The sequence below is a fragment of the Rhinoderma darwinii genome, chromosome 2, assembly GCF_050947455.1.
Source record: "Rhinoderma darwinii isolate aRhiDar2 chromosome 2, aRhiDar2.hap1, whole genome shotgun sequence".
Classification (NCBI taxonomy): domain Eukaryota; kingdom Metazoa; phylum Chordata; class Amphibia; order Anura; family Rhinodermatidae; genus Rhinoderma; species Rhinoderma darwinii.
In genome coordinates, this window is record NC_134688.1 from 290,181,023 (window position 1) to 290,195,906 (window position 14,884).

The window sequence follows — 14,884 nt, forward strand, 5'->3', positions numbered from 1 at the left end:
TGACACTATCTACAAGTGGGGCTATGTTGCACTATCTAAAAGGGGGTATGTAGCACTATCTACAAAAGGGGGTATGTGGCACTATCTACAAGGGGATGTATATGGCACTATCTACAAGGGGGTATGTGGCGCTATCTACAAGGGGGGTATATGGCACTATCTACAAGGGGGTATGTGGCACTATCTTAAAGTGGAGCTATGTGGCACTTTCTATAAGGGGGGTATGTGACACTATCTACAAGGGGGGGTATGTGGCACTATCTACAAGGGGGGTATGTGGCACTATCTACTAAGGGGGTATGTAGCACTATCTACAATGGGTTATGTGGCACTACCTACAAGTAGGGCTATGTGGCATTATCTACAAGGGGGGTATGTGGAAGTATCTACAAGAAGGGCTATGTGGCACTATCTACAAGGGGGGTAATAATAATATAATAATAATAATCTTTATTTATATAGCGCCAACATATTACGCAGCACTTTACAATTTAGAGGGAACATGAAACAAACAATATCAGACTACAAGGGGTATGTGGCACTATCTACAAGTGGGGGTATGTGGCACTATCTACAAGGGGAGTATGTGGCACTATCTACAAGGGGGGGTATGAGGCACTAACAACAAGGGGGTATGTAGCACTATCTACAAGGGGGGTATGTAGCACGATCTACAAGGGGGTATGTGGCACTATCTACAAGGGGGGTATGAGGCACTATCTACAAGTGGGGCTATGTGGCACTATCGACAAGTGGGGTATGTAGCACTATCTACAAGGGCGTATGTAGCACTATCTACAAAAGGGGGTATGTGGCACTATCTAGAAGGGGATGTATATGGCACTATCTACAAGGGGGTATGTAGCGCTATCTGCAAGGGTGGTATGTGGCACTATCTACAAGGGGCTATGTGGCACTATCTACAAGTGGGGCTATGTGGCACTATCTACAAGGGGGTATGTAGCACTATCTACAAGGGGGGTATGTAGCACGATCTACAAAAGGGGGTATGTGGCACTATCTACAAGTGGGGGTATGTGGCACTATCTACACGGGGGTATGTGGCGCTATCTACAAGGTGGGTATGTGGCACTATCTACAATGGGGTATGTGGCACTTTCTTAAAGTGGGGCTATGTGGCACTATCTATAAGGGGGGTATGTGACACTATCTACAAGGGGGGGTATGTGGCGGTATCTACAAGGAGAGTTATGTGGCACTACCAACAAGGGGGTTATGTGGCACTATCTACAAGTGGGGATATGTGCCACTATCTACAAGGGGGGTATGTGGCACTATCTACTAGGGGGTATGTGGCACTATCTACAAGTGGGGTTATGTGACAATATCAACAAGGGAGGCTATGTGCCCCCGCTATTAACACATACAATTGGTGGTTTTATGTTCGTTGCGGGGGAGGAGTGGCCCCGTCAAGAGTTTCCTATTGGGGCCAGTCTTTCCTACTTACACTCCTGGCCCCATGCATCAACAAGTTGTTGTACTTAGCTTTGCTGTGCTTGCGGCGGGAAAGGTCATCTTTGTTTGCTCAGAAACGGCTTTAATTGATTTTACAACTCAGAGGAGGCTTATTCTGGATAGATTATTAATTGGAGGAAGCCGACTCCATTCTTTATTGCCTCTGTTGGTCCCCTCAACAGATAGAAGGAATGCCTGGTCACCACCGCTCGCTCTCAGTTTGTCTCCTGCACTTTCGTACGTCAGGGCAGGGGCGTAGCTAGGGGGGGGCAGGCGGGGCATGTGCCCCGGGCGCAGCTTAGAGGGGGGCGCCAGTGCCACCTCTTCCTGCACTATAATTGTACCTGTGTTGCAAGGACACAGGTACAATTAGAAGCAATGAATGACCGGGCACGTTCCGTGCCCGGCCATCCAGCGCCTTTCCACGAATGAAGCGACTGGTACCTTTTGTACCAGTGACGCTTCCGTCAATGAAAGGCGCTGACTGACTAAGAGGGAAAGTCATCCTGCCCAGCCAATCAGCGCCTTTCATAGACGCCGCGTTCAACCCCCTGGAGACCTGCGCAGAAGAGAGCAGGTCTCCATGGCTGCCGGACGGCGTGGGAGCGGGAATAAGGTGAGTTTGAATAGTTGTATTTTTTTAATTGTAATAAAAGTGTGGCTGTATCTACGGAGGGGACTTTATCTACACACGGGGGCTTTATCTATGGGGGGGGTCTATCTACAGGGGGGGCTATCTACAGGGGGACTATATCTACAGGGGGTGGGCTATATACAGGGGGACTATATCTACAGGGGGGCTATATCTACAGGGGGGCTATATACTGGGGTGGGCTATCTATGGGGCACCATATACAGGGGTGGGCTATAGCTACAAAGGGGGCTATATAGTATATAGCCCCCTGTAGATATATCCCACCCCTGTATATGGTGCTCCATAGATAGCCCCCCCTGTATATATAGTTCCCCTGTATATAGCCCAGCCCTGTATATAGCCCACCCCTGTAGATATATCCCACCCCTGTAGATATAGCCCCCCTGTATATAGCCCAGCCCTGTATATAGCCCAGCCCTGTATATAGTCCAGCCCTGTATATAGCCCAGCCCTGTAGATATGGTCCCCCTTTAGATATGGTCCCCCTGTAGATATAGCCCACCCCTGTATATAGTCCCCCTGTAGATATAGCCCACCCCTGTATATAGTATCCCACAAATAGCTCCCCCTATAGTGCTCCACAGAAAGCCCACCCCTGTATATAGCCCCCTTGTACATATAGTTCACCTCTGTATATAGTGCTCCACAGATAGCCCACCCCTGTATAATCTAGTGGAGCACTATATACAGTGGTGGACTATATGTACAAGGGGGCTATATACAGGGGTGGGCTATCTGTGAAACACTATATACAGGGGTGGACTATATGTGGAGCACTATATACAGGGGTAGGCTATATCTACAGGGGGGCTATATACAGGGGTGGGCTATCTGTAGAGCACTATATACAGGGGTGGGTTATCTGTAGAGCACTATAGGGGGAGTTATTTGTGGGACACTATATACAGGGGTGGGCTATATGGGGGCACTATCTACAGGGGGCTCTATGGCAGGCACTATCTACAGGGGGCACAGTGTGTGTGTGTGTGGGACACGGTGTATGGTGCTATTATAATTAGAGGTGCAGTGTGTGGTATAATGATAACTTTATATTTATTTATAGGTGCAGAAATGTTGGTAAAGTGAGAAACTGAAGACATGTGAGCGGCAAACTGCAGAAATGGTCTGTCCCCGGGAGAAGTCATCATAGATGTCTGGACCGGATGGAGAAAAAGAACTAGAATCTGAGACATCACCGGTGAGTCACTCAATGTAAATGTTTATTCTGCCTCTAATGAGTAATGTAGTCACTGTACGATCTGCAGTGAGATGATGGGTGGTATGATTATAATATGATTTATTTTTTGTGAAAATACATCTCCCAGCATATCCTCACCATTGTTCGGGCCATGCTGGGAGCTGTAGTTTTACGCCGTACACACCTATACGGCAGGGGTTGCACTAAATTGAGCTGTATTTGTGCTGGTGCTGTATATATGTATTGAGCTTGGTTCTGGTGTTGTGTATAGAACCATATTGCTTGTAAAATGTACAAATGTTTTTATGCTCGCGTTACATAAAAAGAAATGACACGTCGATTGGTAGAGAAAACAAACACGGCGAGGGGGAAGGAGATGTCGGGAAAGAGGTTTGGGGGGGGGGGCATACTGAATCTTTGCCCCGGGTGCTGGAGAACCTAGCTACGCCTCTGGTCAGGGGACCAGTTAAACACCACAGGCAGCTAGCCAGGACCAGTTCGAAAACGGCTCAGAGTTGTGAAGAGGACCGGGAATAGCGACCCTAAGAGCAGGTCATCAGGGCCATGGGTGCACAGCATGCAGCAGCTCCGAAGCCTCTGTGGAAGCGACAGCAGCGGCGGGAAGGGTTACATGGCACACAGCGTTCTGAGCCACATGGTGCTCAGAGCAGAGTGTGCGTGAATGTACATAGCTCCTCCACCACTTCATTGATTAATCTCTTTCTAAATTACTATTTATCACAGCCACAGGGAGAATGATTGCTTAAAACTTAACATTTGATGTCATTCTATTAAAAAGTTTATTCATAACCACAAAATCCAATAAGAAGCCAGAAAACTCACAAACATGTACAGTATGTGCAATTGTATAACAGGCAATTCCTCTCCAACTCTGCCTGCAACGCAATTGCCCATTTTAAGCAGCAATTAGAAAATCCAAATCGAATCCACTTGATAATTGATTGTAATAATAATATGGTTGGATCTTACCATCAGTTGTTATCTTCCAGGCACTTTACTGTACCAAAGATTCCTGGCTGGACATTCTTTGCTACGAGGCTTCAGCGGAGCGTTTTCTGACCCGATTTTATCCTCTTTTTTTAATAATCCACTCATGGTTGTGGCTTCAAATAATGCACTAAAACTGTACTGTGTGAATATACCCTAAGGGAGGGGGTAACTGTGAGTGAGTGCAAGAAGAAAGGTCACAGCCTGTCACAGTAATCTCCCCATATACAGCCTTCCATTGCCCCTGGAGGTTGATACAGGAACCTTTCTTCGTGTTATCACACCCCCCCCCCCCTACCAATCAGAGGGGATATATGCTTCTTTTTCCTACAACATATCTAATCACCCCATGCAGCACATCAGTCCACTTGTTGATTTTTAGTCTTTTAGGGTCTGATGATTATGTGAAGATATGTGAAGCCATGGCATGACAAAGCACGTATGAACTCTGCACATCTTGAGCTTTTTTTTTTAGGAGGCGCCTTGGGTTCTGCTTGTACTTTTAGCTGCTTCTACTTTTAGCTACAAACATGAGTTTTTATGCATTTTTTTTTACAACGTTAATTACACTTTGATGCAATATTGCATGAAGGCGTCTGTGAGTGTAAAGTGCTAGGTGGCATTTTACAATGTGTAAGGTGTCTGCTTTCATAAAATGTATGGGTATGTAGGTGTAATATGTTTTTATTATCGTATAATTCAGGTTTCACTTGTCTATGTTAAAGTTAGAAAAACTTCCACACAGGCTTCTATATAGATTAAAGGGGTTTTCGACGACTGGACAACTTATGACTTAAAGGATAGGTCATCAGTATATGATCGGTGCGGGTCTGATGCCCGGGCCCCGTACTGATCAGCTTCTCCGTCTGCCTCCAGGAGCCGGATGTTTTGAACGGTATGCAGTAGTTGGAGCCGGAAGCAGATGGCTCCGGTCACAGAATAGCAGCCGGGCTGCAGTACTGAAGAATGACTGCTATGCAGTGGTCGGAGCATCTTCTTCCGGCTCTAACTACTGCATTCCTTTCAAAGCATCCGGCGCCTGGAGGCGGAAGGAGCGGCTTATTGTTGCGGGGTCTGGGAGTCAGAACCGCACCAGTCATAAACTGATGACCTATCCTTTGGATAGGTCATCAGTTGTCCTGTCGTGGAAACCGCCTCTTTAAGTAAACCAACACCCTCAAATCCCTCCCTCACTTAGGGGACTGAATGTAAACCTACATTATAATTTACAAGAACATTTTTTCTCTAATATCTAAAGGTGCCAATACACATTAGACAATAGAAATCTAATGTGTATAGGACCTGCCTGAAGATGTTGGCGTAAAAAAATAAATTAAGCATATTAGATTTCAACTAAGTTATCTGGTGGTGGCTTATTCCCATCTCCCTACTGAAATAAACATGCACGCTCGTCTCTCCCTGTAAATGGTTGCCAGATGTGTGTTTAGTATTATGTTTCTATATTTTGCATAAGTAAGCATCAGCACCAGGATACATAAAATGCAACCAAGGCACACAGGTCCAGTAAGCGCGACCAATGTCAGTGCCAGTAACAGAAGTGTGAGGCTGGGTTCATTACGGATGTAACATGGTCGTGTGAACCGAACCTTATAATGATATTAGGAGGAAGTGCTGTGTCCTGAAACAGTGTGAAAGCAAATATGCTATATATTACAAAACGTGACCATAATATGTTCTTTCTAGTAAGACACTATTTCACATTTCCCATATGTCTACTTTGTGTTTGCATTGTTTTTTGAACATCCTTTTATTTTTCTAGGACGTTACAAGTCTTAGAACATAAGCAGCAATTTCTCACATTTTCAAGAAAATTTCGAAAGTCTTTTTTTATGGACGAGTTCAGTTCGGAAGTGACTTTGAGTGCCCTATATATTAGAAACCCCCATAAATCACCCTATTTTAAAAACTGCACCCCTCAAAATGTTCAAAACAGCATTTAGAAAGTTTCTTAACCCTATAGGTGTTTCACAGAAATTAAAGCAAAGTGGAGGTGAAATTTACAAATGTAATTTTTTTTTGCAGAAAATCTGTTTTAATCCATTTTTTCTGTAACACAGAAGATTTTACCAGAGAAACGCAATTCAATATTTATTGCCCAGATTCTGCAGTTTTAGAAAATATCACACATGTGCCCCTAGTCTGGTAATAAACTGAAATACAAGCCTCAGAAGCAAAGGAGCACCTAGAGGATTTTGGGCCGCCGTTTTATTAGAATATATTTTAGGCGCCATGTCAGGTTTGAAGAGCTCTTGGGGTGCCAAAACAGTAGAAACACACCCAAAAAGATATAATTTGGCAAACTATACCCCTAAGTAATTTATAGTGGAATTAGGAATTATAGTAATTTAGTGGAATTAGACAGTAAAAATTAAATAATAAATTTTTCCAATAAAATGTAGAAATTTCTAATTTTTACAAGGCATAAAGAAGAAAAAGCACCCCAACATTTGTAAAGTAATTTTTCCCAATTACGGCAATACCCCATACGTGATAATAAATTGCTGTTTGGACACATGGAGAATGGAAGGAGCACCATTTGGGTTTTGGAGCTCATGTTTTGGTGGAATGGTTTTCGGGTGCCATGTCGCATTTACAAAGCCCTTGACGGACTAAAACAGTGGAAACCGGGGGCGGAGCTTGCCGAGCAAGGTGATGGACGTGTAATCCCGGCGCTCCACACTACATCCACCGATTCTTCAGGATATTGCCCACTTCTTTCGGCTAAAATGGTGAGGACAGGTCGAGATAAGTCCAAGGAACATGCAGGTACCCCCAAATCCCACAAACAATCGTCCGACATGGACAAATACTTCGGCAAAAAGATGCCGCCTGCAGAGAGCAGAACCAAGATGGCGCCGACATCTTCACGCTGTGAGCAGGGAGAGGATTCAGATAGCTCATGTGCGCCTTCAGACTCGGCGGGGGATGCAGATTCTGTACCGATATCTAGGGCTTATCTGAAGAAAACACTGCTTCAGGCACTTATGCCTGTGATGAAAGACTTATCAGATATCAAAACCGATATGCATCACATTGGCCATAGAGTAATGGCGCTGGAGGAGGCTCACATTTCTAATGCTAAATATGGTGTTTCGGTTCACCAGGAGCTATCTGCTCATCACACACACTTGAATAATCTCTATCTTCACATGGAAGACCAGGAAAATAGGAGTAGACGGAGGAATGTTCGCCTTCGAGGTATCCCCGAGTCAACTGACCATGATGCCTTACCTGCAGCGGTGGACTCTATTTTTCGCTCATTAATAGGTCCCGAGCTGGCTTTGGATATCACAGTAGAAAGAGTACATCGGGCCCTGCGTCCCAGGCCTGGGGCTGGTGAACCTCCACGTGACGTCATATGTGGGATCTTGAGTTATGTTCACACGGCGGCCATTTTAAGAGCTGCAAGAGATGCTCCGGAAGTTGTATATGAAGGGACTAAGATCTTACTCTTCCAAGACCTGGCTGCGAGCACATTGGCCAAACGCCGCATTCTGAAGCCGGTTACAGAGGCGCTACGTGCTAAGAAACTACCGGTTCGTTGGCTTTATCCATTCGGTCTGGCTACAATGAAAGAAGGCCGGCAGATCACCATCCGTACACCTGAAGATCTGGACACTGCATGGAAAAAGCTGGGGATAGAGCCTATGGAGATTCCGTCCTGGATGCCGGTGTCGCTGGATTTGGGACTGCCTTCAGTGCAAGAACCGTGGCAACCTACTCCCAAGCCCAAGTCTCCGAGAGGCAAGAAGACGCGTATGGCAGAGGACACTTGAATGATGTCTTAATGTGATTTAGTTTATATTTCTTCACAGAAATGCTGAGACTGTTGAGATTGTTTATATATGTTGGGCATTATATATTTTACTCAGGTAGATCCAATATACTGTGGCAAATTCACGGTGATAAGGGGGAGGAAAGTGTAATACGGTTCTATGGGGGAGCTGGAGGCGATTGTTATAACAAGGATAAAGTCGGCCATGACTTGTACTCCCTTTATGTGTATGTATTTCTCTCAATCCTCCAGTGTTATCATACGGTGACTCAATTTAGTATTAATATGTGAATCAGTATTTGGTTTATGTCTTAAGAGTTATGAAGAATTGGTGTGTTGTTTTGTACAAAATGGCAACTTTCTTCTCCCCCCCCTCCCCTCTGGCAGGGGATTTGTTGGATGCTTAGGTGCATCATGATAGCACCTCCTATTTCCGGGATGATATGGAGGTTTCCTTTTGATACCATTCCTTATTGTTTTGTTGTTATACGTTTTATTGTTGATTTGGTCTTATCTCCCTGGTGGGGGCACTTAACAAAAGTTCCTACAGTCAGAATGGTTCTAAATGTAAAATATCATGGGTAGATTACGTATTTGCTCCTTCAATGTGAAGGGGTTGAACTCTCCTCAAAAGAGATCTCGTATTTTTAATTCCTTAAAGTTGAATACTCCGGATGTCTTAATGCTGCAAGAAACTCATTTTCGGCCTACACATATTCCAAACTTACCTACGCAATTATACACACAATGGTTCCATAGCACTTACTCTTCAAAATCGAGGGGGGTTTCTATTGCTATACACAAAGACACTCCTTTTAAAGTAGAAGCTTCTTTGCTAGATCCTATGGGAAGGTTTGTTTTTTTGAAGGGTCACATCTCCAACACAAAGTTTACGATAGCAGCTGTATATGCACCTAATGTTGGACAATTGAAGTGGTTGCGCAAAACTCTTTGTTCTCTTAAAACGTTTAGCGAAGGTTATCTTGTTTTTGGGGGAGATCTTAATGTATCTTTGGACTCTGCTCTGGATTCCACCTCTTCTAGCATGAGGTTTTCCATACCTGCCATGCGTCGCCTTAAACTTAGCCTGTCACAACTGGGGTTAGTAGATGCCTGGCGTGTTAGGAATCCGTCCTTAAAAGACTTCACTTTTTACTCTACACCACACGAGACTTATCATAGAATTGACTATATATTCATTCCTATGGTCCTTGTTCCTTCGTTACTTCAAGCGGATATAGGAAACATTACGGTTTCAGACCATGCTCCGATTTCGCTTTCCTTAGAATTGATTAATTTCCTCGTAGGGAATGGACCTGGAGATTGAACGATACCATTATCGCAAACAAAGAGCATAGTCAAGCACTTGGCCTAAAAATAGAGGAATTTTATGGCTTTAATGATACTCCGCAAATCTCCAGACCAATTCTTTGGGAGACGCAAAAAGCCTTTATGAGGGGAGAACTTATTGCCCTGTCCTCACGGGTTAAAAAACAAAGGAATGCTCAAATTCTAGACTTACTTCATAAGATATCTCAAATAGAAGGATCACATAAAAATTCTAACTCGTCTGAGGATTATAGGAAATTAAGTCAGTTACGTCAGGAACTTAAGGATCATTTGAATGTAAAGGCGGCTAAGGCTTTTTTGGCTGCTCAAAGTCACATGTATCTTCATGGAGATAAAGGCTCCAAATTAATGACCCGTTTGATCCGTCAAAAACAGTCCAAAACATTTATTGAGACCATAAAAGATGACAAAGGGGCAAGAGTGACTACCACCCCGCTTATAGCAAAGACTTTTCAATCCTTTTACTCTTCACTGTATAATCTGGGAAACCCGGTTGGGGACTTGGGGTTGACACCACAGGAGAAGACTAGCAAAATAAGGAGTTTTTTAGATTCTATCACGGTTCCTGGCCTCTCTGAGTTGGACTGTGGGGAGCTCCTGGTGCCTATTACTAAAGAGGAGGTTGAGAAAGTGTTGCATTCGATACCGTCTGGAAAAAGCCCGGGGCCAGATGGTCTACCTATTTCGTACTACAAAAAATTTAGTCAGCAATTAGTACCGAAGTTTGTGGAAGTATGTAATTCTCTGATGAAGGGAGCTTCATTACCTAAGCAAGCATTGGAAGCTTTTATAACTATTCTTCCTAAAGAGGGAAAAGATCTAGAATGCTGTGGGAGCTATAGACCTATCTCGCTCTTGAACTGTGATGTGAAGTGGTGGGCTAAAATTCTGTCTCTTCGCATTCAACCAATATTGCCGAAACTAATTAATGAAGAACAGGTGGGATTTGTGAAGGGTCGGGAAGGTAGGCACAATGTGAGCAGGGTGTTGCATGCAATATGTCAAATAAGGCGTCGGGGGCACTCTATGGTTCTCCTTGGTACTGACGCAGAGAAGGCATTTGATAGGGTCTGTTGGGAGTACATGAGAGCTACCTTACTTAAATTTAATTTTCCTCCTGTGTTTATTGAGGCTATATTTTCACTATATACTTCCCCATCTGCTAGAATTCAAGTGAACGGTTCTTTGTCAGACTATTTTTCTATTACAAATGGAACACGCCAAGGTTGCCCCTTGTCCCCGTCTCTGTTCTGTATGGTGATGGAGACATTACTTGCGAAATTAAGACAGACCGTTGAGATTGAAGGATTGAAGATGGGGAGTCATAATCATAAACTGGCAGCCTTTGCGGATGATTTGCTATTGTTGATTACAAATCCACTTGAGGCCTTTCCAAAAATAATAGACGTCTTTAATGAATTTGGAGAGATTTCTAACTTTAAGATTAATTACGATAAGTCGGAGGCCTTGAGCATTAATGTACCGGTTGGTCAGCTCTTGGTTCTGAAATCAATGTCGCCCTTTAAATGGCCTTCGCAGGCTATTAAATACTTGGGGATAATGATTTCAGCGGATGTATCCCAACTCTTCGAACTTAATTTTAAACCCCTTCTCTCCAGGATCCATAGATATATTTCCCAATTGAACATACCTTATGTCTCTTGGATAGGACAAAAAAATCTATTGGCGACTTATGTGCTCCCACAGATCTTGTATATGCTGCAGAGTCTACCTATTGAGATGCCAAATAGCTTTTTCAACAGTTTCAGGAGTCTTTTTGTTAAGTTCTTGTGGAAGGATAAACACCCCAGGTTGGCTTATCGGCTCCTCACTCTTAAAAAAAAGCAAGGGGGAATGGCATTGCCTGATTTAAAGACATACTATGAAGCGGTCCAGTTGTCTAGATGGTCACAATTAGCTAATTTGTCTATAGGAGCTCTTCATCTGGATATGGAAAGAGCGCTCCTCTCGGAGGATTTGGCTCATTTGCTGTGGGTGAAATTACCATTACCTCCACCAAAGGCACTGGTTAGTGTACTGACTAGGGGAATGCTTAAAGTTTGCCAGAAATCGGGTGCTTTGGCCATGTCTAGTGGAAATCTTTCTTCATTGGCTCCATTGGCTGTTTTACCTCATTATGTAAATAAAACGCATAGTATGAGTTCTTCAATGTGGCAGACACTTAAAACTTATAAAGTAGCGGAGATTTTAGGTGTAGCAGTTCTACCTGAATTGGATGTTCTTAGGACAAGACTTAGGGGAAATGATCCGAATTCTCCCACTCATAAGGTTAAGGTCCCCTTTCTACATCAACTTAATTTTAAATCAGTATGTCGTAAATTTTTGTCAGCTAACCTAAGCTCACATCCGGATCCTACGTGGCTTGAAAATTATTCTCTCTTACCCAATACTCCGACTAAGCCTCTGTCTAAGATATATTCTGGTCTCCTCCTACAACGAGCTCCATCTAAACCACATTTCATTAGAGAATGGGAGGTAGAGCTGGGCTCCATTTTCTCGCAAATGGAGATTGATACGATACTCTCTTATGCTCACGGGTTCTCTAGATGTGTGAGGTATCAGGAAAATTCGTATAAACTGGTGACGAGATGGTATAGGACACCTGCTTATCTTTATAGAATACATCTAGTTAGCACGGACGTTTGTTGGAGATGTGGCCTGGAGACAGGGACGCATGCACACATATGGTGGTCTTGCCCTAAAATTAAGAATTTTTGGAAGGAGGTGGAAATAGCTATAGGAAAGATAACAGGAAATAATATCCGGTTAACTCCGGAGTTGGTTCTGTTGTAGTTACCAGTGAAAGATTTTACGCCTTCGAAAAAGAATTTGATAACTTTTCTGGTGGCCACTGCAAAACTTCTAATTCCCTTGTATTGGAGGAAAACAGACCCCCCTACGATAGAGGTCTGGTGGTCTAAAATGCACCAACTATATAGACTTGAGGAGTTGGTAGGCTGGAATACTTTCACAAGGGACAGCTTTCTTAAGATATGGCAACCATGGAAGCAATATCTAGAAAAATTTTCCAGAAATAACTCTGGAAGCCCTGTTGTGCTAAGGTAAATTAATATGTGGGGACTACGGGATGAATAATTTCTACACCAGGATACTGGATTTATTTTGACGGACGAGACCAGGGACGTAGCAAAGTGCTGACATTACATAATTTTTCCGCCATCAGGGAGACTGTATATGAATGTATATTTTTGTTTTGTATCTATCCTTTTATGTATTATTATTTTCTATCCTATATTTTGTGTTGCTGTAAGCACACAGTAGGTTACTGATATTTGACCTGTAATGCATACCTCTGATTTTTCTTTCACAATATATTTCATGAAGATATGACGGGAATTATCCCTTTCGCTCAGAGACAATCTTACTAAAGATATTTTGTTTCTTGTAACCTGCTTCATTGTAAGAATGTTATTACGATGGATGTATGGAATGTTGTTAATTGTTGTTTTATATGTTAATATCCTTAATAAAAGAGAATTTATAAAAAAAAAAACAGTGGAAACCCCCCAAAAGCAACCCCATTTCGGAAACTACAGCCCTCAAGGAATTGATCAAGGGGTATAGTAAGCATTTTGACCCCACAGGTTGTTTGCTGAATTTTGTGGAATTAGGCCGTGAAAATGAAAATCTAAGTTTTCTCTAATAAAATGTAGATTTAGCTCAGATTTTTCAATTTTCACAACAGATAAGGGAGAAAAAGCACCCCAAAATTTGTAAAGCAAACACTTATGAGCACGGCAATACCCCATATGTGGGCATACACTGCTGTTCGGGCAACGGCAGGGCTCAGAAGGGAAGAAGCACCATTTGGCTTTTGGGGCTCAAGTTTTGCTGGAATGGTTTTCGGATGCCATGTTGCATTTGTAAAGCCCCTGATGGACCAAAACAGTGCGAACCCCCCAAAAGTACCCCAATTTTGGAAACCACAGCACCCAAGGAATTTATCGAGGGGTATAGTGAGCATTTAGACCTCACAGGGGATAAAGGACAAAAAACACCCCAACATTTGAAAAGCACTTACTCCCGATTATGGTAATACCCCTTATGTGGTCATAAACTGCTGTTTGGACACACGGCAAGGCTCAGAAAGGCAGGAGCGCTTTATGGCATGCAGATTTTGCTGATTTGGTTTTTGGGCGCCATGTCACATTTGCAGAGCCCCTGAGGTACCAGAGTACAGTGGAAGCCCCAAATAAGTAACCCCATTTTAGAAACTACACCACTAAAGGCATTTATCATTTGCCTAGTCATATGACAGGGCTCAGAATTGAAGAACAACATGCGTATTTGAGGTCTATTTTGGTAATTTTCACAGCATTGGCCCACAATTGCAGGGCTCTGAAGTCAAATGGTAAAACAAACCCCCAAGTAGTAACCCCTATTTTGGAAACGAGACCCCTTAGGGCATTTTAAGATTCTCCCGGGTATGGTGATGCCATATATGTGGACGTAAACTGATATTTGGGCACACTGTAGGGCTCAGAAGGGAGGGAGAGCCATTTGGCTTTTGGAGCGCAGATTTTGCTTGGTAGTAGTTCTGTTTGGCGTTTTGCTGGTATTTCAGTTTATAATGTGGGGGCATATGTAAATTGTGCGGAGTTCATCAGGGCATAATAAGAGGGTATAATAATGTGGTAAATAACTAATAATCCGCAGATATGTGTCCAGTGTTGCACTAATAAATGGTGCCTAATCTTATCCACTTTTGGAACACTCTGCACATTTTGTGTCGCCATATTCTGAGAGCCAGAACTTTTTTATTTTTTCTCCAACAGAGCCGTGTGAGAGCTTATTTGTTGCAGGAAAGTCTGTACTTTTCGTTGCTTCAATTTTGGGGTACATGTGATTTTTTTAATCACTTTTTATTCAATTTTTTGGCAAGCAAGGTGACCAAAAATCAGCAATTCTGACAAAGTTTTTATTCTTTTTTTTTTTACAGTTTTCACCGTGGGCTATAAATGGCATTTTTACTTTATTCTGCGGATCGATACGATTATCATATGTTTATAGTTATTTTTATGTTTTGCAACGTTTGCACAATAAAATCCCTTTTTATAAATTATTTTTTGTGTCACCATATTCTGAGAGCCATACGTTTTTTGTTTTTCAGTTAAATGGTGGGTTTTAGTTTTCATTGGTACAGGATGGGTTTTAGTTTTCATTGGTACTATTTTGGTACATGCAACTTTTTGATCACTTTTTATTCAATGTTTTGGGAGGGGTTTTGACCAAAAAATAGTGATGCTGGAATTGTTCTTTATTTTTTTCGGTGTTCACTGTGAGGGAAAAATAACATTATAGTTTTATATACAAAACAAAAGAAGTCAACAGGTCGGCACTACTCACAGTCCTTACTTAT